At 35.1% G+C, this 26,184-nt stretch overlaps 1 long non-coding RNA gene across 2 annotated transcripts in view; it reads right to left on the bottom strand.

Moving 5' to 3' along the window:
- Nucleotides 1-26,184, bottom strand: part of LOC128080175 (uncharacterized) — a 98,680-nt gene that overhangs the window by 26,017 nt on the left and 46,479 nt on the right. For both annotated transcript variants that reach the window (XR_008206527.1, XR_008206526.1), the window contains exons 7-9: nucleotides 8,031-8,119; nucleotides 6,605-6,669; nucleotides 694-818 (exon numbers count right to left, since the gene is read on the bottom strand). This is a non-coding gene — a long non-coding RNA (uncharacterized LOC128080175). The remainder of the gene's footprint in view (nucleotides 1-693; nucleotides 819-6,604; nucleotides 6,670-8,030; nucleotides 8,120-26,184) is intronic.

The raw sequence follows: 26,184 nt of genomic DNA, 5'->3' as shown, positions 1-26,184 counted from the left end.
TTTCCACCACACTAAGCAGGACATCAAAGCTAACTCACCTGCTCAAGTTATTCACAAAAATCTAAACCAGATCCGTACCTTGATATACACTGAACAGAAAAGTCTCTCTGACAATTGCCTTCTGAAGGTGACAGTAAGAGAAGGAAAGTTGGCTTCTTTTCTTTCTGCTTTTATTATTTGGCTTAACTGCTACATTTGCTCCAATCCCTACCCTGTCATGGAGAACATGCATTTGGCCACTTATAAATTGTAGATTCATCAGCTCCTGTATCAAGACAATATTAGAAAAATGCTGTTGTGAGTGTCAGGCACAAATATTCTGATTTTGAAACAAATGTGACTAAGTGCAGCCTTGAGTGGAACAGGACTATCATGTTCTTCAGGAGGCAAGTGATCACTGGTTCCTGGACTCACTGCCTGTAAAAATAGGCCTAGTGCCCTCCACAATTATTTACCAACATCAGCAATTTAACTTCACATCATTTCACACTTCTAGAAAACAGATGTTTTCTCTCCAGAAATCCAGCACACTCCAACACAGTTATCAGAACTCCATAAACTGCCTTGACTATTTCTGCTGCCTTCAGGTGACATTAAGCAAGGTACATCCTTGTTCAGCATCACAGAGGGGAGAGAGCAAGCAATCACCCCACATGACCATCAGCACACCAATGCTTCTTTCCAGATACTAACCTTAAACATTTTAAGTAGCTTTTTGACAGTCCTGTTGATATTTCTTTGGCAAAGTCCGTTTCTTTGTCCCCGTTATACTTTCAGACTAACTGTCCATACATGTTTGGGATACTGCAGGCACAAAACTGTTCAATAGATAAATAGAAAACAAAATAATACAATGAACATACACAATAAGCTGAATGTTCAGGCAGTACGATTTCATTAAAGTTTATGGGATTTCTGACTTTTAACAATGCTTATCCCAACTGAAAGTTAATCCTCTGCACAAATAATGCAATAAATACAAGTAAAAATCCTTCTTACGCACTAAAATTCTACATAGGCATCTCCATACACAGGCCATGATCTTCTACAGATAAGATTATTCTAAATGAAATGCTGATCCTACTGAAGTCAGTACAGTTTTCTTTCTCTACAATCACCATTTGCAATTCAGTTTCATTGTTAATGATGCACCCCAATTATAATTTGAAGGCAAGATGTTACAGATGGCTTTAATGGGATCATGCACTACACAACTGAAGATTTTGTAGTTATTAGTTAATCCTAATGCAAAAGGAAAGCTTTTCCTTAAAATTTAGGGGCGTTGCATGAAAATTGACCTAACAGTCAACAGAAAAGCTCTAGCTTACTTGACTGGAGATCAATTTTGCCCTATTTAATTTAACTCAATATTGCAGATATTACAGGAAAAAGTTGAAGTCTTTAGCTGGACTTCACTCAGATTTTCACTCATTAAAAGCTAAAATCTCCAAGCAAAACTCAGCACTTGCTACAAAGGCAAGAAACAAAAACAGAAAATGTTTTGAGATGCTGCACAGCTGGCAGAGGTCCAAGATGATATTCCAAGAGCAACAATGCCAGCTTACATCCTTGCCAAAAAGATACAGAGAAACTTTTTGTCTTCACGTTCTCATTTACTGTATTGTTTGTTGACTTTGCATCCTTTGAACTTGGGGAGTGCTGTAACTGTTACCATGCAATTAATTTACTCCTGTTATGCTTCCAGGCATTTTCAGTATAAGCAAATATATGTCCAAAAGAATAACCTATTTTGATCAGAAAAAGATACTAGTACAGTCAAGCCAAAATGTTTTTGCATGCTTTGGCAAGACAGCTTTCTGCATGCTTGCTAAACCTACACTAACATAAAGAGCAGTATATTTAGATCTCTCCATGTATTTTTAAGTAAATGTATAAAATATGTATACAAATGTAATACAATAGAAAAATTTGTTGATTAGGATTTTGTTAGAAGACCAAATAGAGAGTGTGGGGAAAAAAAAGAAAGAAAGAAAGAAAAAAAGCTTGTTAATGCTTACATATATAATGCAGCATTTCAGTGCATTTTAATTTCTAGAAGACATTTATATCAAGCTATCATTATGTACTGAGGTTCATGGACTTGGATACTTTGCCACTCAAAACTAGTAAATAGTTAACTGGATTTAACTGATTCCTTATTTACATCACAGTTTTGTTTCACCATAAACAACCATGTCTATTCAGTGTTGCACAGCATCATTAGGAAGATGTATATCCTCTCTAATTCTCAAGGCAAAAACCCTAGGAGTACTGAAAGCCTACATTAATTACTATGTAGTGAGGGCCGCAGGCAGGGAGAGATGTAGCTGCTTAACTTGATCTGCAGCTGGTTGGCTTGCTATGCCAATTGCAAGTATTGTGCACTGGGATATCAGCTGCAGGGCTGCGATGCAACTGGTGACAGCACCCCTTTCGATCTCACAAAAAAGTGCCTTGTGCCTGCGGCCAAGCATCATAGTCTCAAACACAGCCTTACGCATGACCAGAAGACAAGTAAGTTACTTCCTAAGGATAATCATTTATCCTTGTGAGTCAAGAAATCAGAGCGAAAATTTCTGTCTGCACTAAACAATTAAGTAGATAAGACACTGGCCTCCACCACTGGAATTCAGTTTTGTATTAAATTGCCATACAATTGTCATTAGAGAACATTCCACAATAGAAAATGGCCACAGAAAATGTGGCACCAGTGACAAGATCTGTAAAACCAATACACAGCTAATAAGCAAAAAGAATTACCTCTGACCACAAAGGGATAGGAGGTGGTTTATCTGTGGCTCTAGTTTTGCAATGATAGATAAGTTAATAGCCTCACATAATAGATTATTACCTATGTTTCACTTTTTGATGGAAGATATTATAGTACACTGGCATTAAACGGTATAATGTCTTTATCAAAATGCAGTACAGTGTTTAAGACTCCAAACAAACAGAATTGACCCAAAGATTATATGTTATGGAAGACTAATTATATTGTGATGTCATACAAATACCTAAAATGAAACTGTTTAGAAAGGAACAAGGGAAAATTGTCATTATGGTCAATACATAATTTACCATATGAGAATATATGCATTCACACTTCCTCTATCTGTATCTAAAGGTCACATCCTGGAAGGGCTCCCATACTGTGTCCCACGAGAATTTATAGAAGTATGCTGAAAGAAAACATAAGCCAAAATATATTTTATACAAAAGGAAAAAGGAATGCCACTGAAGTCATTACTCAAGCGGAACCCTGCATAGTAGTGGTTTTAGATCTCAAATACAGGAAAAGCAACATTCCTGCAATAGTCCTCTTTCTGCATAATACAACATGGTATTTTGAGGCTGGATGGAAACTATTCATTCTGGCTTTTGATTAAAAGACTGTACAACGTGCAAGGCAGTAGAGAACTTATTCCAAGATTTCTGAGTTATTTCTGTTCTACTAGAAGCTGACATTACACTGACAACTATCTCATATTCACTCTTTACTTACAGGCTTTCGCAGTTTCTCATTTTTGGGAAACAAACCAGAGGAAAGCATTTTTTTTCTAGTTTATGTGCTTTGTTGATTTATGAAAGCAGATCGAAGGATGTTTATATCTTCTGGCTTTGATCGGCAGGCACTCTTTTTCTACTAGTATCAGCTCCTCTAAAGCCTGTAAGATTGACTTTTCAACCTCTTATCTTAATGTAGGATGCCTTGCTCTTACTTACCTAGATTGCACTTCTTCCTGATTGAATAGAAAGGAATAAGAAGGAGGGGAAGAAAGGAAGGGAAGAAAGAAATCCCAAAACTGCTACTGCTTCTTATCTCAGCACTTCTGACTCCCAAATAAAATAACACTCACGACTCCCATTAAGGAAATATCTGAAGAATTAGGGTCTTCCAAGCTCAGGAATGAATGTTTTCATTTTGATACAATTTTATAATGGAGACAAAGACTGACATCGTGTGAACTGAATAGTTTTGGACTTCCTATGCTGAATGTTAATTTATCAAATGACAAGCAAAAAATTCACTCAGCTATACTTCTTTATTTTACCCTTTAGCTATTAAAGAAATGCATACTTCAAATTCCAATTTTTTTCCTTATTTAAAAGTTAACCAAAAAATGCTGCTTCCTACAACTGCTTAGGATAGGTTATTGTATTGAATGAGTGATATAAGTACATGAGCAGAGTGAGAAAAAGGCAAATCAAAGCCTTTAACTTGTCACTTTCTGCAAATTGTCTTGAAAAAAATGCTAATCATCACACTGGCTTGTTAACTGCTTGTCTCTCAGTTTCTCCCCCATTAAACAGCACTGTGTTCCTTAAAGTCCTTTCCAGTTCCTTACACTTTTCACTTGCTTTTTTCTTTTGCCTGTTATAATAAACTCTTCTTGCTCCATCATTCTCCTTGACAGATTCCTATCCCTTTAGCTTTGGCAGAACACTGATTTTTATTGTAGTTCCTGTGATCTGTTTTGGTGCTCAGAGTGTCAGCTCATTTCTGAAAAGACTTATCTGCTTGTAAGAGAGGATCTCTACTCATCTCACTCCTGATGTAAACGATTTAGAATCCATCTTTGCAGGGACTGGAATCCAAATCTTTCCTCTCCCTGTGAAGCCTTAACGACTAAGTTGCTCAGTCTCTCTGGATGAATTAATTCTTAATTTCTACATGCAAAGGGCAATAGATTTGATAGAATTAATGGGGGACCCATACTTTGTCCACCACCAAGTTAAAACCCTGCTGGGCTCTTCTGAGCTGAGGGGAATGGAACCTTACATATGCTAAAAGACTTGTTCAGTGTTTTAATAAGTTATAGAGTGGCCTCACCTGCATTATTTTATGGGAAAGTATATGATTCAGAGTCCTGATTGATCCCTATGGTCAGAAATTAGTTCAAATTAGACCACTGTACTGAAATTCTCTAATTTTTGTGTTGTGATGCACCTTTCAGCAGCATTTCAGACATGGCTAAGGGCATTTGTGGTTGGTTAAATTTTGTATTTCCCTAATTTATTTTTTATGCATCCCATGCATCACTTTTTGTTTTAAAATGCATGAAGAAACATAAATCCCTAAATCCCAGAGATGTATCCTACTGAGCTAGAGGACACAGTATCAAAAACTAGATGCTCCAATCTGAACTTATTTTTTGCAGGTTGAGGCCTAGAATCAGGCTCTAACACACTTTGGAAACAATCCATGCAGACCACAAGTTGATGGAGTCTATCTCTGCCACCTTTCTGCTAGAGAGATGAGTCTCCTGGAAGCATGGACAGCAGATGGGAGAATATTAGGACACTTTTATTACCCATCCCTAATGGATGATGCTGCTGTCTTGGGAATAAAGTTGTCGGCTAGATTAATAAGAACACATGCATTCACTTCCATAGCAATTGTAGAAGATGACAAAGCAAGTTGCTGTGGAGACAACTGGAGGAAATGGCACAAGGGGAAATTTTTATAAGGTAGGTATACCTGACAACTATTTCAACATGCAAACCTACTGCAAGGAAATCGGTTCCTCCACTCCACTTCCTTTGTTTTTGAAGTAGAAAGGGACAGGCACATATGAGAGCAAAACAAAAATAAGATGTTAAGAAGAGGCTGTTCATATTAAACCATACTTTGGATGCAGTAGAGAATGCTTATTCTCAAAATATTTTCTTCCTTCAAGAGTCTGAATATATACAACACAAAAAGTGGTTGTTATTTACCTCTAAATGCAGCAAACACTTAAAATAAAGGGCAAAATCCTGTCTGATCTTTTTATTGCATTAGAAAAAACAGTATGAACAGATAAAATGTTCAGGCACCAGATGAAAGCAGACAGAACCAATAAAATCAGAAATACAGATGGTGTTTTATTGTGCTCTGGTGGATGGGTGAATTATACCTCTGAAACATATTTCACCAGCTTACTGTGTACAGGTTTGATGTTAAGTAACCCGTTTTGTAATTGCTGCTTAGAGTATGCTGAATAGTGCAAGACAGTTTAAGAGTAATAACCACCTGCTTAAAACTCTTCCAGTGACCACATAAAGACCAATATTGAGGTCTTTAATAGTACTTTAATGACTGAATAAAAAATCACAGCACATTAACAATGGTACGGGGACACAGGGCATGTCATCAGTAAAATAAGTCACACATCAGCCTTTCCTAAGTGTAGATAAATAAGTGACAAAGAAAAAGGTCAAGAGTATTATGTAGAATAAGTCATTTTTCTGGGCATAAAGATCATTAGATCATTTAGACTCACCACGTGCATAACACAGTAAATAACCTCAGCCAGTGGCCCTGGAATCTTTCCAAGTAGCCCGTGCTATGTATAGCTAGTAAGGCACCAAGTCTTAATCTGAGGGCACTGAAAAGACAAAGTCTAACACTTTCTTTGGTATGCTGTTTCAGTAGTAAAACACATGCATTGTTGTCTCATTCTGAACTAATTTAGACATTTCTGAAGATCCTCATGCCTGTCCATAGATGATTAAATAATTCAGGGAATAAGCCAGAATGACTTCACATATTTAGATTTTATTAAAAAGCAACTACCGTGGGAAATATCAGTGCTAATGGTTAAAAAGAAGCAATAGTACTTACTTCAGAATTGGTTTGTCCTTTGTGAACTTAATTCAGATGTGACACCTCAGCTCTGGGAAGACATCCTGCCAGGAAAAAATAAATAAATAAATAAATAAATAAAGGTGTTTTTTTTTTCTTTAGACTGATAGAAGTATTTTTAAGTGATATGAAAATTTAAGAAAAGCATGACCAAATATTCTTAAAGGGAATAATGGAGTAGGGAGTGCGATGGCTGAAAAACAAACAAGAAAACAAGGAAGGAATTATCATGCACTATAGACTGTAGACTAGAAGAGCAGACTTAGCTCAGAATTTTAGCTCCAACTTTCAGCAGTTCAGTTTACTGAATAAAAGCTACTATGCAGAAAAGTAAGAAGCAGAAGTTAGCCCAGCAAAATGAACTGTCTTACAAGGTGAATATAGTCATGGATCTTCTGTGGACAATCCCTGTAACAGCAGATAATCTACAGTTTAGGAGTGAGTGAAGAATCTGGCATGGATTGAACAAAATGCCCCTTACCAAAAGAGGACTGGGACCTGACAGAAATGGAAGACACTGATCTCCCAGAGTAGGCAGTCCAGACCTTAGGTGTTTCTGTGCTACCACGGTGAATACTATTCTAGTCTTACAGGAGTTTGAAAACTGATGGCTTCCACAGTACAGAAAGAAAATACATTGCAAGCTCTACTGCGTAGCTGGTTAATAAGTTCCTGATAGTGACTGCAGATATAGGACTTGCTGAACAGAGTTACCTTTTACTCAGAAGAACTCAGAGACTGGAACACAAATTATGCACTAGAGAGGCGAAAGATTCATAGTCTCTTGTAAATACTTGAGAAGAAATCTCATCTTTTATTGGATTTTATGACAAAATGGAATACCTCTTCATGATCTTGTTGTTATTTTGTATTTCGTTTTTTTTTCTGGATTTTTCTTAGCTCATGCAAACAGACCTTCTAACATAGGGGCTGGTGCCCACTGAGAGAATCAAAAAGTTATGAATCGGGGAAAAAATGTCTGTGTTAGTCCTCTTGGCTGCTGGATGTGGCTTGTGAACCAAATTCCTGCTAAAGTACAAACCACAGGATTGGTTTAGAGCATCATCAGGTGAAGGTGCTTCCCATCCATCATACTGAGTCTATTTTAAAATCTAAGATATATGTTTTGCAGTGGGGAAAAAATGTGATATCAATTGTACAAGTCATCAAACAGCCCATAATTAAAAATATATCAAATTGAATTTACTTGTGGGAATACATAAAACTGAAAATAACATGTTGAGAATTCAAAAAATAGAAATTAAGGAATATTTTTGGAAGCCCTTAAAAATATGCATGTACATACATATTGCAAACACAAACACATACATTCAAAGCAAAGATGACATTAAAATCTACATCTTTGAAAGAACTAACTTCACAGTATTTCATTAGTTTTCCAAACCTTCAAGAAGGATTCCTTCTCTCTGATCACACTGACAGCAAACCAGGCATGGAGAAGCCAAAACAACTGTGTGTTGCTGCACCTTCTTTCTAGAAAAAAAAAAAAAAAAAAAAATTGTACACAACAAGCTAAATAGAATTGCTCTGTTCTGGACCTGTGGAGATTTGCGGGGAGAATAGTAGAAAGTATTAAGATGCTGAGCGCCAGTAATATATACATCCCTGATGGAAAGCATGCTTCGTATCCCAAGATTTCACAGAATACTGCTACTTGCTCTCTTGCAGCTAATGAGCTTTCCCTTTGCAAAAATATGTCCTGGGGTACCCAAGTGGGAATGTAGTAAACTCTCAGCTCTGCCTACATTTGACAGGTTTTCGGGTTCATCTTGCTGCCCTCTGCTTCCTCTAATCGAGAGTAGCATATGGCCACCTGTTAAATCCCAACAGGATTTCCAATGATTGTGGTGCTTCTAGAGTCATTTAATAACAATTATAGATGTCATGGGGAAAAGAGAGGTAGTTACAGTGCCTGTGTGCTTAATTTTCAGAGAATTAATTATTAAAAATTAAAAAATGCTTCCTTGAATTATTATTAAATAGTAAAATAAAGCAAACAACAACGAACAAACAAACAAAAAAAACAGCACAAATGAAAAACATAGTGTTTGGATTCTTGTGATGGCTGGATCTTTTCATAACTGAAAAAAGAGAAAAAGAAAACTATTAAGAACTAAAAGTTTGGGAGATGAGGATGTGTTGGGACACAGAAATATAAACTGTGCACTTCACTGCTCTCATTGCATGGTTAGAAGTATGAACAGAAGAGACAACTGAGGGAAAAAATCATCACAAAAAACTTTCAGCTTTTGTTCAGAAATACTTTGCATGGTCACACCACTGATATTGGAGGAAATACTCTTCTCTTCAGCGGGCTTTAACAAAATCAAGAAACTCGGGACTTTTGTTTCCACTTTTAAACATAACATTAAAGCAGACTTTTGACACAACTTGTAACTTGTTAAGGAAAAAAGAACAGCAATACATGTATGCAATTTGTGTAAAAAAACACGTATTTTTTACATGAATTCTAGGTCAATATGAAAGAATTTAAAATGGGAAATATCAACTACCAGAAGACAATTATTCTTAAATAAAGCTGTGCAATAATCTACGCTGTAGAACTGCATAGTAGGAGGATGCCCTATCTACAAATGTCCTGATGCTGAATGGTAGAATACCAGTGCACTGACTGAGGAAATTGGTCCTCTTCAAAGAATATATGAACATTAAATTGAGAAATATGTTTATTATCACGGAACAATGTCCTCTCCATACCACTTCCAGATTATGATAACAGCTTCTGGTTTTAATGAAGCATTTGCTTCCTAACAGAGGTTTTATTTGCAAGTTTAATTTTGGGTGCTTCTGTATGTTTGTGTCATCACGCAATAATTTATCATCACAGATATAATGTAAGGAAATCAAAAGACATATATAAAAGATTTATGAAGAATTAGAACAGCCCAGCATAATCCAGTAATTGAATCTCCAAGTCTTACTTGAAGTTTATGGCTGTTGACATTTAATCTACATGATTTGATCTGGCATGAAATCCTGTCTTCTCTCCCCGGAAAAAGAGTTTGTAGATATATGTTTTACCTGTACTGCACAGGAATAAATTATATTTTGATTGACCCCTAAGGGATCGTTGATAACATCTATGCAATGTTTTGTCTATGCCCACAAAACAAACACAATAGCTCTGTGCAGTATACAGTCATGATATTGACAAAGGTTAGCCATCAAATGTCTTCTGAAATCTGATCTAATAAGTGTTCATATCAGAAACAAAATATCTAAACAATTTGTTGGTTTTGCAACACTGGCTGAACTTAAATTAAAGGTTATTATAATATGAATGACTGTCCTATTTGCTGCTGTGTGCAAAGGCAAAACTCAGATGATTAAGGCTCTGATGTGCAGACTGCTAACTTGATTTGCTTGGGCAGCTCCTCCGTAATAACACTGTATAAAATAGAATTGTTTGCCAAAGCCCTGTAATGTGCTTTCATAACTTACCAGAATAGATGGCTTTACATACAAAAATCTCTGAAAGAGATGCCTTGATATTAGGAAATAGTATAAGTAATTGCATTAAAGCTAGATAAATATGTTTATCCTCAATGCAAATTTGAACCTGTTATTCAACATTTGGGATCTTTCCATTAATTATTCACATTATAAGGGCCAAGTTAGCAGACGGTGATCAGTAACCCTTCAAAGACCTACTGACTGTGGAAGGACACATTCTACCCTGACAGCAGATTAGCTGTTCAACTTTGCCCAGGACTAGGATTATATCAAACAATGAAAAGTGCATTAGAGAACTTCTGGAAGAATTTAATATTAATGTATTAGGGCCATCTTTTAATGCAGGGACTGTATTTTATTGCTGAAAATAGATGTAATTAATATAATAATTCCTTGCCCACTCCCTATCTGGCAATGTGCATTTAAGTAATTTGTATTTCATTGTTTTCTTTTTACTTCTATACAATTAAAATGTACAGCAAAGCTTATCATAAACATAGTTCTGTAGCAAATTTAAAAGAAAATTGAAACATGTTTACTCATAGACTGTGGGCTGTATACCATCAATAATTTCAGTTCATCATTCTGCCTACTGATTCTCTCAGTAAATAAATAAATTAAAAAATGTATGTAAAAAACAAATCTTATGAATACTTTAAAGGATTTGGCATTTTTCCTGATGTCTTTTTTTTAATACATTTTTTAAATCTACGCTCAAGTGAAACATAACTGAAAGTTATGAATACTATCAAGAAAGCAAAATTATATTCTCTGTCTATAAATAGCACTATATCATTCAATTATGATTAAAAATAATCTCAAGATGTGCTGGAGTATAGTCATCTTTTCTCTTCATTGTTAATATAAAAGCATAGGGAAATATTTGCCACAGCATGTTCTGAGATTTTACATCTATATTTTAAATATTCCTGTCTTATACAGTTCTGTTCAAATTTTTGTCAAAATATGAAACAAAACAGACAAATAAGGCAACAGAAAAAAAATCTTTGAAATATTCCTACGACATACAGGCATCACCTTCGGCTACTTGATTATTTTTGTGCCACATTGAGAAAAAGAAATTGATCTGGACTTTGTTCTACTTTCAAGGTCAGTCAATGGTCTGCGATTTAGAATAGAGGTTGTCAACCGAGAAGATTATTTCAGCGTCCTGTGTCGTGAAGAGTATGGTGTAATGTCAGTGTCTGATTTCAGTCTAAAAGGCTGTGTGGAATGCCAGATCATTTCCAAAACTGAAATTTTCCACTGGCAGAAAAGGTATTCTGTGCTATAAAAAATCTCGTCAGACTTGCTCCTGTTGAAAGTATGCCAGACAAATTCAATACACTGTAAGCATAGCATGAACTGGAAGGCCCTGTGTTGCTCACTGTGGGTTTGATATACCTGGATGGGTTCCAGAGAAAAATAATAGCACGTATCAGGGTGTATATATACACAAGCTCACTGCATTTAGCACATTTTGCATTAAATAATTAAAAAACAACCCCTTGAAAATTATGTGATAGATTTATACTGAAGGAATAAAAACACATGCATACCTGCGCTGTTCCACATACTGCTTTAATACTTGCTTTCGAAGTAGCTAAACTCTAATGACAATAAAAATAAATAGTAAGGAAATTTGGCTAAGTATTCCTGTTTTCCTTTTTAAGTGTGCCTCCTAAATACAGACAAGTGTACTAACAGTAATGTACTGTCAGTACATTTTTTTAGGGAGGTGTGGGTGAGAAAACAAACATTTTTGCAAACCATGACCCAATGGTACCCATTCCAGTACAGATATGGAGAATGGAGAATGCAAGAATTCTTCAGCCCTTCTATGCTGGCAAAGCAGGTTGGCCACAAAAGGTTATAAATGTCTGAGAAATGAGCAAGGCTAAATGCTGGTCCCATGGGAGAAACTCATACCAATGTTTTGGAGAAGAATTGCAGGGCCTTGGGAAAGAGCAAGATCCTAGTAAGAAGGGAATTTTCAGTGCAGATATTAAGCTGATCAATGCCAAAAATAAATCTTCATGTATAATTTTAGTAGCTGTCATTTGGATGTCTTAAACCTTGGCAGCTTGTTGTGATTAGATATATAAAGTCTCTCTAATCCCTTTTATATGTGTATACTTATACTGAAATGATGGTATTATTTCTAAGTTAAACAGGAAGAAATGACAAAAGAACCATGCCTGGGAGTAAAATTCTAATTTAAGTGTAAGCTTGTGCCTAGCCACTTACTCATATGAATTATACAGAAGCCATGGATACTCTGGGTGTAAATTCAGGTAGAACTTCACTACTAATTTATGAATGTGTTGCATTCCTGTGAGAAGAAAAAACAAACCCTGAGATATTACAGCCTTATAAAAACATCCCCTTTGTGGCATAATCTTTTAGAAAAAAAATAAATCATATCTCATCTTTTTGTAAATTGACCTGTAAGTTGCTGGCAGCAAATCAATAGGATACAAATGAAAAATAATAATGCAATAACAATGTTATGTATTATCTTGGACCCCAGATGAAAACTTGTAAAATGATCAATATGATAAAGATTCAGTACTGTTACTCTTTCAGAAAGAAATGACAAAATAACATAGTGATTTCAAAAGGTGGCTATGGAAAAATCCGACTCATCTGCTAAAAAATGAAAAGATAAATCCACATATAAAATATTTCCTTGTTTGTTTCTTTTCCCCTAGACTTCTATTACTTTGAAATGGATTAAAATAGAGCAGTTTTATTTTTGTGGAGAAAAATTGAGCAAGAAACATTCATTTTAGCTGTATCCCAACAAGCTCAATGAATGAAAACTTGAAGTATACAAGACGAATAAGAAAATTAGTGGTTTCCATGAATTACTTACATGTGCTAACAAGCTCAACTGATCAAAAAAAAAAAAAAAATCCCAGCAGAGTGTTTGTTAAACAGAACAAGCTCAGGCAAACTCAGGAGCTGGTAACCAATGCTTTGCATATCAAATGCTGTTTTGCACAATATCTGCAATAATCTTGTCTGGATCTCAAGGTCAAGAAGGACTATATGACCAAAAAAAAAAAAAAAAAAAGGCTTTTTTTTTTAACCAATTTAAAACTGTTCACAAAGTCAGCCAAGCTCCAAAAATGACTCATACCTAAAAGAAATGGTAAGATTTTCAGTATTTACTTTCAGAATTATGGTAATTTTTGTTGTCGTTTGTTTGTTTTTCCTCTTTGTTGCTGGTGTTGTTTCCATATTTCAATGACTGAAGGCTTGTCAAGAATATTTATAATTTAAAAGAAGGTTAAAAAAATGCTACTGTAAAATAAATAGTTTTTACACTGGGAAATTAGTAAGTAATTACACTCAACTTTGAAACATCATGTTGAGGTATCAATCAGTGCAAATGAGAGATGGAGAAACTGACACTTTATCTGTGATGTACTCCAAGATGCTTAGAAGAAAAACTATTAATAATTACAAATGAATGATTAACACTGAACGTATTTTGGTGGCAAATTCATTGCTTATGTTTTTCATCTATTCGTTAAAGAACAAAAATTTAGAAAGCGCAAGAGGCACAGACTAATAGTGTGAAACTACATCTCTCTACTAAAGAGAACTTGCAAGAAAACAAAGAAATAGGAAAAACATCATCCAAGATGTTAGAGCTTTGTTTGAAATAATTTAAGCTTCTGACCTCCTCAGTTGTAAAATATAATCTCTCTTATGTGAATTAACCACAGAACAATTCATGTTTTTCACTACAATCTAGCAAAGATGGAATCTGTGGTTGAAAACAAACATAACCCCATACCATTTTACACATATCACGTACTGTAACACACCAAGGTCTAAGAAAAAATGATTTTTAATGCCACTTTCTGGCTGGTGCATGCGTAAGCCAACAGTCAATATTAAGGCCAAGAACTGCAAGGCACCTTGTTAAGCATTAATCACGAATGATACGTATTTATCCCTGTAGGCTTCATGATGCTTTTTAGATGAGCAGGAACATAAAGACCTCACCTTGGGGATTTTAAAATTAAAATGAGTCAATAAAAATCAGGCAATAAATTGAGAAGGAAGGAAGACAGAACTGGAGTGTTAAACTTATGCAAGGGCACCATTTACATGGAACATTCTTACTGTTCCAGCATGTTTTCTTACAAGTACAAGGTAAAGAGCTGTCTCTCATATTATTAGTAGCCTACCCCAGACACCTAATTGTGCAATATTTTTATAAATGAAAGCATGAAAAACTTGTATGTTCCCAGAACTATGTAAAATAACTTGCACAATCAATGCAGGACATAGCAGTTACCCTTCAATCTCAATTGTATTTTCATTCTGGATTAGTAGATGTAGAGTGAAAATAAAATGCCTTTTTTGAAAGGCAGCCAAAAGCTGCAGTTTCTAAATTTCTGTTTGTGTTCAGAGCTTTATTACAATTTCATATGAATAATCTTAGCTTGGATATTTACACAATTGCTTAAAGATACATTTAAAGTCATTTATCTCCATATAGGTGCATTGCTGTAGGAATTTTAAAGCTATTTCAATATTATTTCCCAGCTCATTGTTACAAGAACAGATCAGAGATGCCCATATAACTGCAACCACCATCTATAGGGTGACATATGACAGTCCTGTGTTTCTTCCATTTAAATCTCACATATTTAATTTTCTATGACTTGATTATAAAGAATAAAAATCTTGCTAACTGTGCAAAATTTTAATTTCTGTGGCCCACCAGGCCATGCAGTTGTTGGAAATTATTGCTACAAGACTGTACCTGTCAGAGTACAGTATGATTCTCTCATATTAATATGTATATATATTAGAAATTCATGAAGAAATTCATGTTCTCAGTGCTGGTTTTTTATTTTTTTTTATTTTTAAAGAATCTGCCTCACCCTTTGTAAATGTCATATTTTGAAAATTAGAAGTGTCTCAAAATGGAAAAATGCTTTTAGGCACCTTGAAAAAATCAAAATTATTTGTGAAAAGAAGATGAATTTTTAGACAGTTACAATTACTGACTGTTTAGAATCATAGAATCATAGAATTGCAAGGTTGGAAATGATGTTTGAAGAATTTAAGGAAAGAAATCCACAGGCCTTATTTACAGATGTCCTAAAATAGTTTTTTTCCTTTGTTCCATCCTTCTGTCTCGCTTATGGTGTTTTATCTGAAGAGACAATAAGTACAAGTTGGAGGAAATATCTTATTTTGAGAATACCTTTGCCAGTTATTCCATGAAGGTAAAACTAACTAACTAACTAACTAACTAACTAACTAACTAACTAACAACAACAAAACCCCCACATAACTATGAGGAAAACACTTTGACATCTAAGAGTAGTAGTAGTAGCTTTGTTCCATACTCTGTTGGCCAACACTACATTTAATAAAAGTCCATTTTGCCATGTCATGTCTGCTAACCACAACATAGTCCCCTACTGCTTCTCACTGTCCTTTTGCTGCAGATGAATCTGTGAATATGCCCACAGCTCCTTTGGGCAGAAGATTTTATTTGGGGAGAGAGTACCTGAATATGATTTAAGCTGTATTAGGCAAAAGTCCAATACTTGCCATTGCTTGGGAACGGAAATGAAAATATCTTGTCCAAACAGATAGAAACTTCTAAGTCTGAGCACACTCTCAGCTGTAAAATTTGACTCTCTAAGCTATTTATTTTTTTTTCCATTGAAGACTTCATAAGAAAATTTTCTGGATGCATTTACAAGCAAATTCAAAAGAGGAGTAAAATTAACCCTGTCAGTATAGAGGTCTGGAATTTAGGTTGACATACTTTGTGCGTCTGGGCACAAATTTCCTGCAAGGGGTGCTCTTGGCTTACAGCAATATGAAAACAACAAACAAAACCTCTTGGTGCACCTTATGTATGGCATTTTGGAGATGCCAGTATCAGTACTGTGCCTTCTAAGGTCATGCCCTGTCTGAGCCTGCTGGTTACAAACACAGTGCCTGGCATCCATCCAAGGGTCCTATAATTTTGACCACATTTTGGCAAAAACTCAGTGGGCTTCCTGGCCTGGTAGTCATCCTGCAGACCTGGTATGGCACTGGTTGCTACAGAACATGAAAACAGAAGCAGAATTAGTACCCATTTACCTTCTGTCTTGTATAAATCTCCCCCGGTAATGAGACAGATTTGGCATTGCAGATTTCTAACTGTAGACTTGAAACAGTGCAAGAAAAAAGACAGGCTACTGGATAGATAAGGAAAAAGTTTACAGTGGAAATGACACAGCTTCAATTTTAAAAAAGCCAGGAAAATATGTCTCATAATATTCTTTTCTACAGTCATGGCTAGTTATTGCCTTGCTATGCTAAATCATAGCCATATATATTCAGAAACCAAAAAACCAGTTCTCTTCATCTGCTATGAAACTAAACAATATTCTGTTTTCCAAGTAGGCTGTTAAACCACACAAAGTATTTTTTTTTTTTTTTAATTCTATTTCTTAGATTTTTTAGCTGCTGGACTTTTCTGTATGACTCCAGTTAGACTCCATGACTTCTGTATGAATCCAGTAAAAACAGCTTAAGCTCATTGAAACTGGAAGTACTAAATACTACAGTTCCCTAGCTGAAAATGAATGCAATTAGTTTTGAAATCTTTTACACATGGCAAAATTATCTTCACCTAATTTCTATAGCTGGCATAACTCAGACTATTTCAACAGCTTAGCATAATGGTTTAAGTCAAGTGGAACAGTATCTTAATTTTTCATTTTTTGTGCTCAGATGTTAGTATTAAAAGCCATAATGCGAAGCAAAACAGAGATAATTCAAAAAAAGAAAGAGCGAAAAGGAAAAAAAACAAGGAAAGTTAGGAAAAAAAACAGACTATCTCAGAGTCAGCTCTGTATGGAAGATTTGGAAGTGTCCTTAGCCTTCTCAATTTTCTGAGAAGTCTCAAGAACATAAGGGGCATTAAGTCACATGTGTAAATATAAAAACGCTCTCTGCTTTAGTTCAACAGTACAACAAAACATAAATTTTTGGTTAGGTATTGATAAAATGACAAATTTTGCAGAGATGGAAAGACTACACAGTGTTCTACTAGGCAAAATCACTTTCCAAGAAGAAGTTAAACTATCATCTTGCATAAAACAAAAATCAATTTCTTTTTCTTTTTACCTAATTAGTTATTCATCTTCTGTGTTGAAAAGAGAGAATTTTAACTGGATTTTCTGACTTTTTTCCTTAGAAAAAAGATTTTGTGACCTGCATATAGAATAGAAACTTGCTTAATGTTTCAGACATCACAGTTGTGATGAGCTTACAATGGCCACAGTGTATTTGGCGCTGGGATCCAGTAACAACAGTTTTAGACTGTACACCAGGGACATTTTCACAATATTGAGTTACATGGAGCTTTGAAAATATTTTCCAAATGTGGCAGGAGATGATTCTGCATTGTAAGAATCATTCATTGAGCTCTGCATGCATCAATAACACACTGATCAGTATGAATTAGATTTCTCATCACAGAATATGTGATGGATCTCCTATGGAGAACTGAAAAGTTCAAGTTGGATCTCAACATGGTGTATGGGAACTGTTGATCATGGCCTGAACTTCTGATTGACCACCTGAGGCAGCAGTGAGTCAGCCACAGAAGGAAGGGGTGGAGCCTGGCTTCATCTCTCCCATTTAAATGCTGACTACCACGGAGGAAGGATTTCCTTCTGGAGATTGCTCCTTGTGGAGTTTATTGCAAGGTCTACAACATTGGTGAGTATTTCCATTTATTTTGATTATCTTTCCATTGCAATAATCTTACTAAGCCTAACTTTTGTACACCTAGTGATTGTACACAGGGGCCTCAAAGTTCTGACATCATTAAGAAAAATGTCCATGTTTAGATTAGGAAAGGGAAAAGGTAAGGAAATGTTTCCTGATACAGTATATATATATTTTGTCCTCAATGCTACTTAAACATCATTACTTCAGCCTCGTGCTGGATAGACTAAACAAATATACTATACAAAAATTATAAACTAAGACCCTGAAAAAAAGCTAAAAGATGTGCTTCTTTTTGCTTAATTTGTTCACAGTGTTATTCAGAACAAAGATGCTTGATTTCTAATGTAAACCAGCAAAGAACATTATTTATCTTTAAGTTGACTTGAAGGCTATTGTAGTACAAACTGAAATTTTTGTCTCTTTATTGAGTGGGTTGAGAAGTACTGGATTAAATTGCTTTCTTTAGGTATCAACACATAGTTTTGGGAGGTAGCTGCGAACTGCAATTCCTTTGGATGACTCAAGTTTCATACTTGTTCTCTTTAATAAAAGAAAGCTCACAGTACACAATGAAGAATATCAGAATTGTGGTCATGCAGTATTGGATCTATGATAATTTTCATTATATTTGATGCATCTAAAGACAGTACTGCATTATGGTAGTCATGGGTAAAGCAATAGCTAACAGAACCAGGCACATATATATATATAAAATAGTAACAGACTTTACTGTTTATGGGCAATTTTATCTCACAGATAAATGTTCATGGTCATAATAAAAAAGATCCCGAATGCCTTCATAGTTACTGCATGCTACGTTTTGCATTCTTCTAATAAAATGTCATTAATAAAGTGAAAAATGCCTCTAAAATACCTGGTCACTTCTTTCAGGAAAATGGTTCAAAGGGTTGTTCTGTTTATTTTGTCAAAAATAATAATAATAATAAAATCATTTTAATGAAGTTATTTTATGTTTTAGACTTCTTGTCCTTCTTCTAGTGGGCTTCTATAATCCCTTCTCATGATATTTCTGTGCTGAGAGCAAAGGTGTTTTAGCAGTGTTGAAATATATTACATATACAAGCCTGAAATGTGTGTGGTCTGTACTTTGAATAAGTTTAAAGCTGTAGGAATGCATGATCAAAGTAGCTGTAACATCTTTTTTCAATAACCTTTTCATTGCAAAATGAAATTAAAAACACCAATTGTGGAGAATTCTGCTTTCAAATGGTTTGCTTCTAATCAAGCAAGTAGGCATTGTTTGACTGGCGCTGGCACCTTGCCCTGTCCAGGGTAAGTCCTATTTTTTTCTATAATAATGAATCCACTGTCACCTCACAAGATTTCTTTAAGCAATTTAAGCAACACAGTTATGGCTGATAGCTAAATAGGTTCTCATCATACCCTCACCATTAGCACAAGGAGCCAAGTAACCCATCAGGACAAGAAAATGCTCATTTGCATGCCATACCACTTCACCTGAAAGCTGTTTCCTCTGCTGATCTAGTGATGCTGTTACACCATCTCGTGGATTTGAAGCCCCAGAAAATCATGCCCCAACATCTGACCTTCTCGCACTGACGCTATATTGCTCTTCAAGGCACTGCTTGGTGGTTGCTTCAGCATGCTCCATGCCATCTGGTTGTCATATTCAGAATGAAGCATTTGCTTCTTCATCTGCCCTTAAAACTGGCAGTTGTCCTTTTGAGATCCCTATACCAGAGAGAGGAAAAGGATGAGTTTTAGGCTTGTACCCTTCAGTCTTAGCTATTGCTGGGCTTGGGGCTGGATACGAGTTATCTTCCCCACTTGCTCATTATGAAGCTTCCTGCCAGGATTATTTTCCATGCCATTTGCCTTTCTATTTTCCCCTTGCTGGCTCCAGCTTCTCTACTGCATTAAAAAAAGTTATTTGTCTTTACTTTCAAGGTTCACTGTAATTTACACTCTACTTACTACTTCTCATTAACTATCCAGAAATAGAATCTCTTCTCTAATTAGTGCACAGTGCCAGTTCAAGCACCCATGTATTACACTGTTAAATGCAGATGACCATTTGCTTCCCATATTTTGGTTTTCCTCTGTGTATTTGGCAGAGGGGAACAGACAGATGGTAGGAAAGACCAGTGTTAAGGCAGTAAACCCTTTGAAGAAGACACAAGCTTTTGTTACAAGCCTGAGAAGTGATTTGCGCAAAGTAACTACAGCTAATACTGCATAAATAAGCAAGAGTGAAATAAAGAAGACTAATGAAAATACAACATCTAAATATATTCTTAAAGGCATTTTTATGCATAAAACATGTAGTGCGGTGACATTATGCACTGACAAAGAAAGATGGACCACAGGAATAAAAATGGAAGTTGGCAGAGTTGTAAAATGTGTTTCTGACCAGACTGCATTGTGAAAATTCCTAATCTCCATAATATATTAAGCTATTTGTCTCTTTAAGGCATTCATAGACTGACTCACCATTTCTTGAACTAACAGTCCTATTACTTTCAAAGTGTTTTGGAAGAGGCCACAAGAATTTATGCATTTGTTCTTTTTGAGGAGTTTAGAAAAATGACATATTGCAGCATAAATGACAAATCAAGATGGTTTCTCCAAATGTTTGGTAGCTGTCAGTTTTATAGCATGATGAGAGTAGAACTCAAATTAACACACTTGATATAGTGTATCAAGCTGAGGCTTTCTGAGCTACTAATATAAAAGATGAATTCTCAAACACCAGACAGGTGACAAGATAAGAAGCCCAGCATATCATATAGAAGATTTAAAGTAAGTGCTGACAGATAGATCCATTTATAAGTGAATTGTTTTCAATTATGTTAGAAACAACATTTAGTGGAATGTGATTTTAAAATATTATACAGAGAAAGAAATTGTACAAAGTAAATTCCTGATATAATGAAAATTGAAAAGAATGATAGATTCTGCTATTATAATTGGCAAACAGAATGAAGGATTTTTATAGAGGTGGCAGTGGAACAGCTCTTGGTCTATCATTTGGCTAGGACTGTAATCTTCTAATCATATGTCCAGCCTGTCTTCAGAGGTCATTTTCAAGGTGCATGTTCATATGAGAGATAGCAGTGTTATATGACATTTTCACTGATGGCTGCAAAGAAATGTTCATTATGTTGCCTTCTTGCCATATGAGACGGTACCAGTCATGTATCAAATGATGGAACAGGCGTAAATGAGAAACTGAAATTTAGGTATTTCGAATTCAATACTTAATTCAATCCACATTCAGCCCTTTCTCCTTTTGTTGTAGTTTCCTAACACAAAAATAGGAGGTGTTATTTTTGGAGAAACAACCAACATATATCTGAGAGTAGAACACCATTTTGTAGGCTGTCTAGCTCTGCAAACAGTTTCTATAGCATGGTGATTGAAGCATAGTACTTTTTTTTGAAATGCAAGTACTAGTCTTCTAACCTAACAGACAGCATTTGATAATGAATTTAAAGTTATTAGAAATACTATAGCTTTCACAAGTACTCAAAAACTGAATTAATTACTACATCTATTTGAGATCATCTGAATTATAAGTAGTCTTTCATTGACTGATTTATGTTGGAAATTCACATTTACATATTAAATTCATCAATAAATTAGGCTTAGATATCACACAGAAGTTACTGTTGTTATCCATGAAATGTTTTCTACTTTGCTTTTTGTTCTTGGGAATGCTATACAACAAACGATATATTTCCCATATGAAATAGCTTTCCTGAAACATCTGCTGCCAGAAAGTTTGTCTGCAACTTGCAATGATGGATGAATTTTTGACAGGTAATTGCAATTCAGATCAGATGCAGACAGATTTAATACCTAGAAGCTCCCAGTTTATTAAAATCACCATTGATTTATTTAAGCACCCCCTCTCTTTTCACCACCATTCAGAAATTAATCACTTGGGTATGGTATTTAGGGCTCGTACAGCTGCTCATAATATGAAATACATCAGTTTAGCCTAACTTTATCTCTCTCTCAGCACTTCTGAAGAATCTATCACCACTGTATCTAGTCACCACCAAAATGGACATGTACAATTAGTGTATCTTTCTTAAAAATTGAAAGAAATGTTAGAATTCAGATCAGTTGCATGGCTTCAATTCTTCAGGCTTACTAAAGCAAATTAATAATTGTCACCACTATCAATTATGCATAGGAAATTGATGTTTAAACTACCAAAAAGCATCATTACATTGGTCTCAGTATTGCTTTTTATTGCTTATAACACAAATTTATTACTGAACAATACGTGCATCACAGATGTATACATACTTATATATATACGCACATATGTTTCCATATGACACACTAATAGAACTGACTCAGATTTTTCTAGATCATCACTGAATTTGTGCATCTGACATGCACAAATTATGATTATGGTAACAGCGACAAAATGAAAAAACTTATTCCAGCCATGAGATATACAGGCAATTTCGTAAGGTGCACTAATGTTTCCTTATTAGATTGAGAGATGATTTATACTTGCTTTTGGCTTACTAGATCCCATACTGTGCTGTTGGATTTTTTTCCCCAGAATGGCTTAGCAGAGACTAACGGCACTAAAACTTTCTTTAAGAAGTTCTTGCTACTTTCTGGAACTACATTTCAGTTTAGCTTTGCTAAAGATGAGGTAAATGGCATTCACTATTCTCCTTTGCCCGCTAATCTAGTCATTTTATCACAGAAATATCAAGGTCAGGCAAGATTTACCCTTGCTAAATCCATGCTGCCTCTTCCTAGCCACTTTCTCTTTCATGTGCTGAGAAGTATGTTCACGGATGACTCACTTCATAAATTCCTCGAGCCCAAAGTGAGGCTGACTAGGCTGCAGTTCCTTCAATTTAAGCCTTTTTTCATGATGAGAGGCCATTTATTTATTTATTTATTTATTTTAAGACAATGGACGGTCTGGCCATTCTACCATTTGCTGCCTGTTTTACAGCTGTTGTGGTTATCTGCTCAGTCTTTCTCTCAAAATAAATTTATCTCCTTAATTTTAATTCCATGTGGAGTCAAACTGGAATGTTTGTTAGCTATTTTATTTCAGGGTCAGAATATCACTTCAGTGCACTCAGAAGATAGACTGCACGAAGGGTGGACTTTATTGGGCTTGGGTATTTATACTACCATAAAATGTAAGTCATAATAAACCTGGTTTTGACTATGCCAGTTTTAGACAAATAAAAGTTTCATTAATCTCCTTAGACTCTAGACAGAATCACACCTAGATATCAGATTAGATTAAATGAACATTGATTTGAATAATGCTTTCAGCATACAGCACTTCCACCAGTTCAGAGTAAGTAAGCAAAGAGATTATCATGTTCATTTCACTGCAGATATTTCACTCAGTTCTGGTTGTTTCCAGATCGGCTAACATCAAAACTTTTCTACGCATAAGATTTTAACCTTCTTTGCAATTCACTTCTGATATTTTCTGTTCTGATAAAGGATTAAGCCATGCATGGATAGTAGCCATATGACCTTCAGCTATTTTACTCATAACTTTTCCAGGCTAAACAGAGCTGGATGACTGTGGTTGCAGAAGCACCACAAAACATTGAGAATGCTGAGGTAAAATGAGCATGGCAATTTCAGATAGTTAAAATATTTCCATGTGATTTAACCCAGAATTGGCATTACAATTATTCCAAAATAGCTGCTGAAGTAAATCAAGGAGAGGAATGATGGAAGGTAGTGGGCAATATCCTCCCTTGAATGCCAACTAAAAATATACAAATGCCAAACAGTACTTGGTCAGGTATCTCAAGTCTTCCTCCAGCAGCAGGTACATGAAGATATCTGTCAAACGACAAGTAAGAACAGAGCAAACATATGATACATCCCTGATACTATTCCTCCTTCCAGGTACTTTCAGCTCAGAAAGATGTTCCCATACATAATAATTTTGTGCATTTACTATCTAAATTCAGTATACTTTGGCTCATTCTGGATGTTAAGTGCCTACTCCAATTTGTTTGTCATTTAGAGCCTATTTTGGATGCTGGTCTTGCTCCAAACTATCAAATGTTTGTTTTATTAATCCATATGCCAGTAGATACACTTCAAGAATAAGCCTAAAGGCATGCCTACTTTTGTACAGATACTGTAATCACTAGCTGAAAACAATAATAAGATTTGTTTTAACACTGACTTTTCAACTGGCTTAACTTTTGGTGAGAGAAATATCTGCTGCACATACATTCTTCTTGTACGTACCATAAAACAACATCAAAATATTCATCTGTAGTTTATCCCATACTCTAACAAGAAAAACTGTTTTTTGCATTAAAAAAACAAAATTAAATCAATTAACAGATGTAGGCTTAGTTTGTGCGTATTCAATCATGATAATTTAGCCAGGTTTTTAGTGTATGTATGCAGCATACAGTCTCCTCGGCAGATTATTTGGTGTTCCCACCTTATGGAAAGAAGCGAGTGTAGGCATGCATCCTCAATCTTATGTAGTTATGTTATGTTTCATTTTGCACTTTTTCCTCAATATTGACAATTTCTATGAATGTTTTACACATTTCTCACACAGAGAAAGAACAGACTCTTTCTTTATCACTCCTCATATAGAATCGTAGAATTCTTAGAGTAAGAAGGGACCTATGAAGGATGTCTAATCCAACTCCCCTGCAATGAACAGGGACACCACAGCTAGATCAGGCTGCCCACGGCCTTCTCCAGCCTCACCTTGAAAGTCTCCAAAGATGGAGTATAGAGTCATTTAATTGAGATTAAGAATGTAAACAGTGAGGAAGACAGATGACACACAAGATTATATAAGGCACATCTAAAGAAAGAAGGAAACAATTATCTATGTCTATAGTTGACAAAAAAAAAAAAAAAAAGAATTAGAAGGATTTAAATCCTAGTGAAGTAAAATTAGGTTAGACATTTTGAAAAATCCCAGAGAAATGATGCAGATTGTAATTAACTAAGCAAGGCACCAAGTTGTGCTAAATAAAGTTTGTGAGTTACCTGCTTCAGATTAGATACTGCTATGCGGTCAGCTATATCCAACCAGAATGAATTTTGTTGGCAGATGGGAGAGGTCCCTAGCACTGTTGATTAAAAGGATTTTCATTCTTCTCCAGGTACCTTCTTCAACCTTACCAGGTGGCTAATTTACCATGGTAAATGCAGAGGTGTTCACATCTGTACAAAACCAATATTTGCTCTGTGTGGTTACTTCTACTTCATTCACTGCTACAACAAAAGGCAGCCAGAAAATACACATCAGATCCTATCTTCGTGTACTTCAAGGCTTGTGTTTATGGTTTCTTATAATTGACCCACACGTATATGCCATTAAAGGAGAGGAAAATATGGTGTTGTAAACTGAAATCCATCTCAGTTAGTGTAAGAGAGTAAGGCATAACATTTTTACAAGTATTCATTCATGGCTTAATTGTAAAGGCTGTTGTAAAGAAATTAATTTAACAGGATTTTTCCATTCATCAATCTTTTAATGATTTCAAATATGCAGATTCCTTTCTGATGCTTATAAATAGTGGTTTGAATTTTTAGTAAGCTAATATTTTAAACAAATAAATATCCACAGTGTTTCTGATTACAAAGCTGATTACAGAACATCAGAATGAGAATTTAACTCTATTTAAAAAAAAAAAAAAAAAAAAAGGAAAAAAAAAGAAAAAAAAAGCTTTCTAGGGCATAAGATTTATAGCGGTGTTCTGTTGATCTGTAAAGACTAGACATATAAATTAATTTTTGGAAGCCCTTCAGTGATGCAGTACATAACATAAAATGCATTTGTCTGTAAGACAAATATGTACATTGGCTGATTATAGAAGATATATGAACATCTGTAAAAAAGAAAAGGAAGTTATTATCAGGAACAGAACAGCTAATTATAAAAACAACATGAAATAAAATGTGTGTACTGTATAACTATATAATTTTTTCTAAATGTGAAATATTCATTATTAATTTCTAACATATTTCGTATGCAACCTTAATATGTGGTGATACATACATACTACTACATATTTGAATTGTCTTTAAATTTCAGGTAAGTTTAATTAGTTTTTTTGGGTCTTTTTTCTTTCTCTTTGTTATGTTTTGCTACTTGCTTGCCAGTATTTTTTCTTAAGAAAGGTAAGAAATACCAGATCTGTTCACTTTTGCCTTCAATAATGGAACTCTTGTGAACTCAGAGTACATTTGTCAGTGAAATAAGTAAAATAATAAAAACAGCAAAAGAAACTGGAAGCATATAGAGATCAGAAAATCTGGTCATCCTT

The sequence above is a fragment of the Tympanuchus pallidicinctus genome, unplaced genomic scaffold, assembly GCF_026119805.1.
Source record: "Tympanuchus pallidicinctus isolate F22 unplaced genomic scaffold, pur_lepc_1.0 scaffold2, whole genome shotgun sequence".
Taxonomy (NCBI): domain Eukaryota; kingdom Metazoa; phylum Chordata; class Aves; order Galliformes; family Phasianidae; genus Tympanuchus; species Tympanuchus pallidicinctus.
This window is presented reverse-complemented; position numbering and strand designations above follow the sequence as displayed.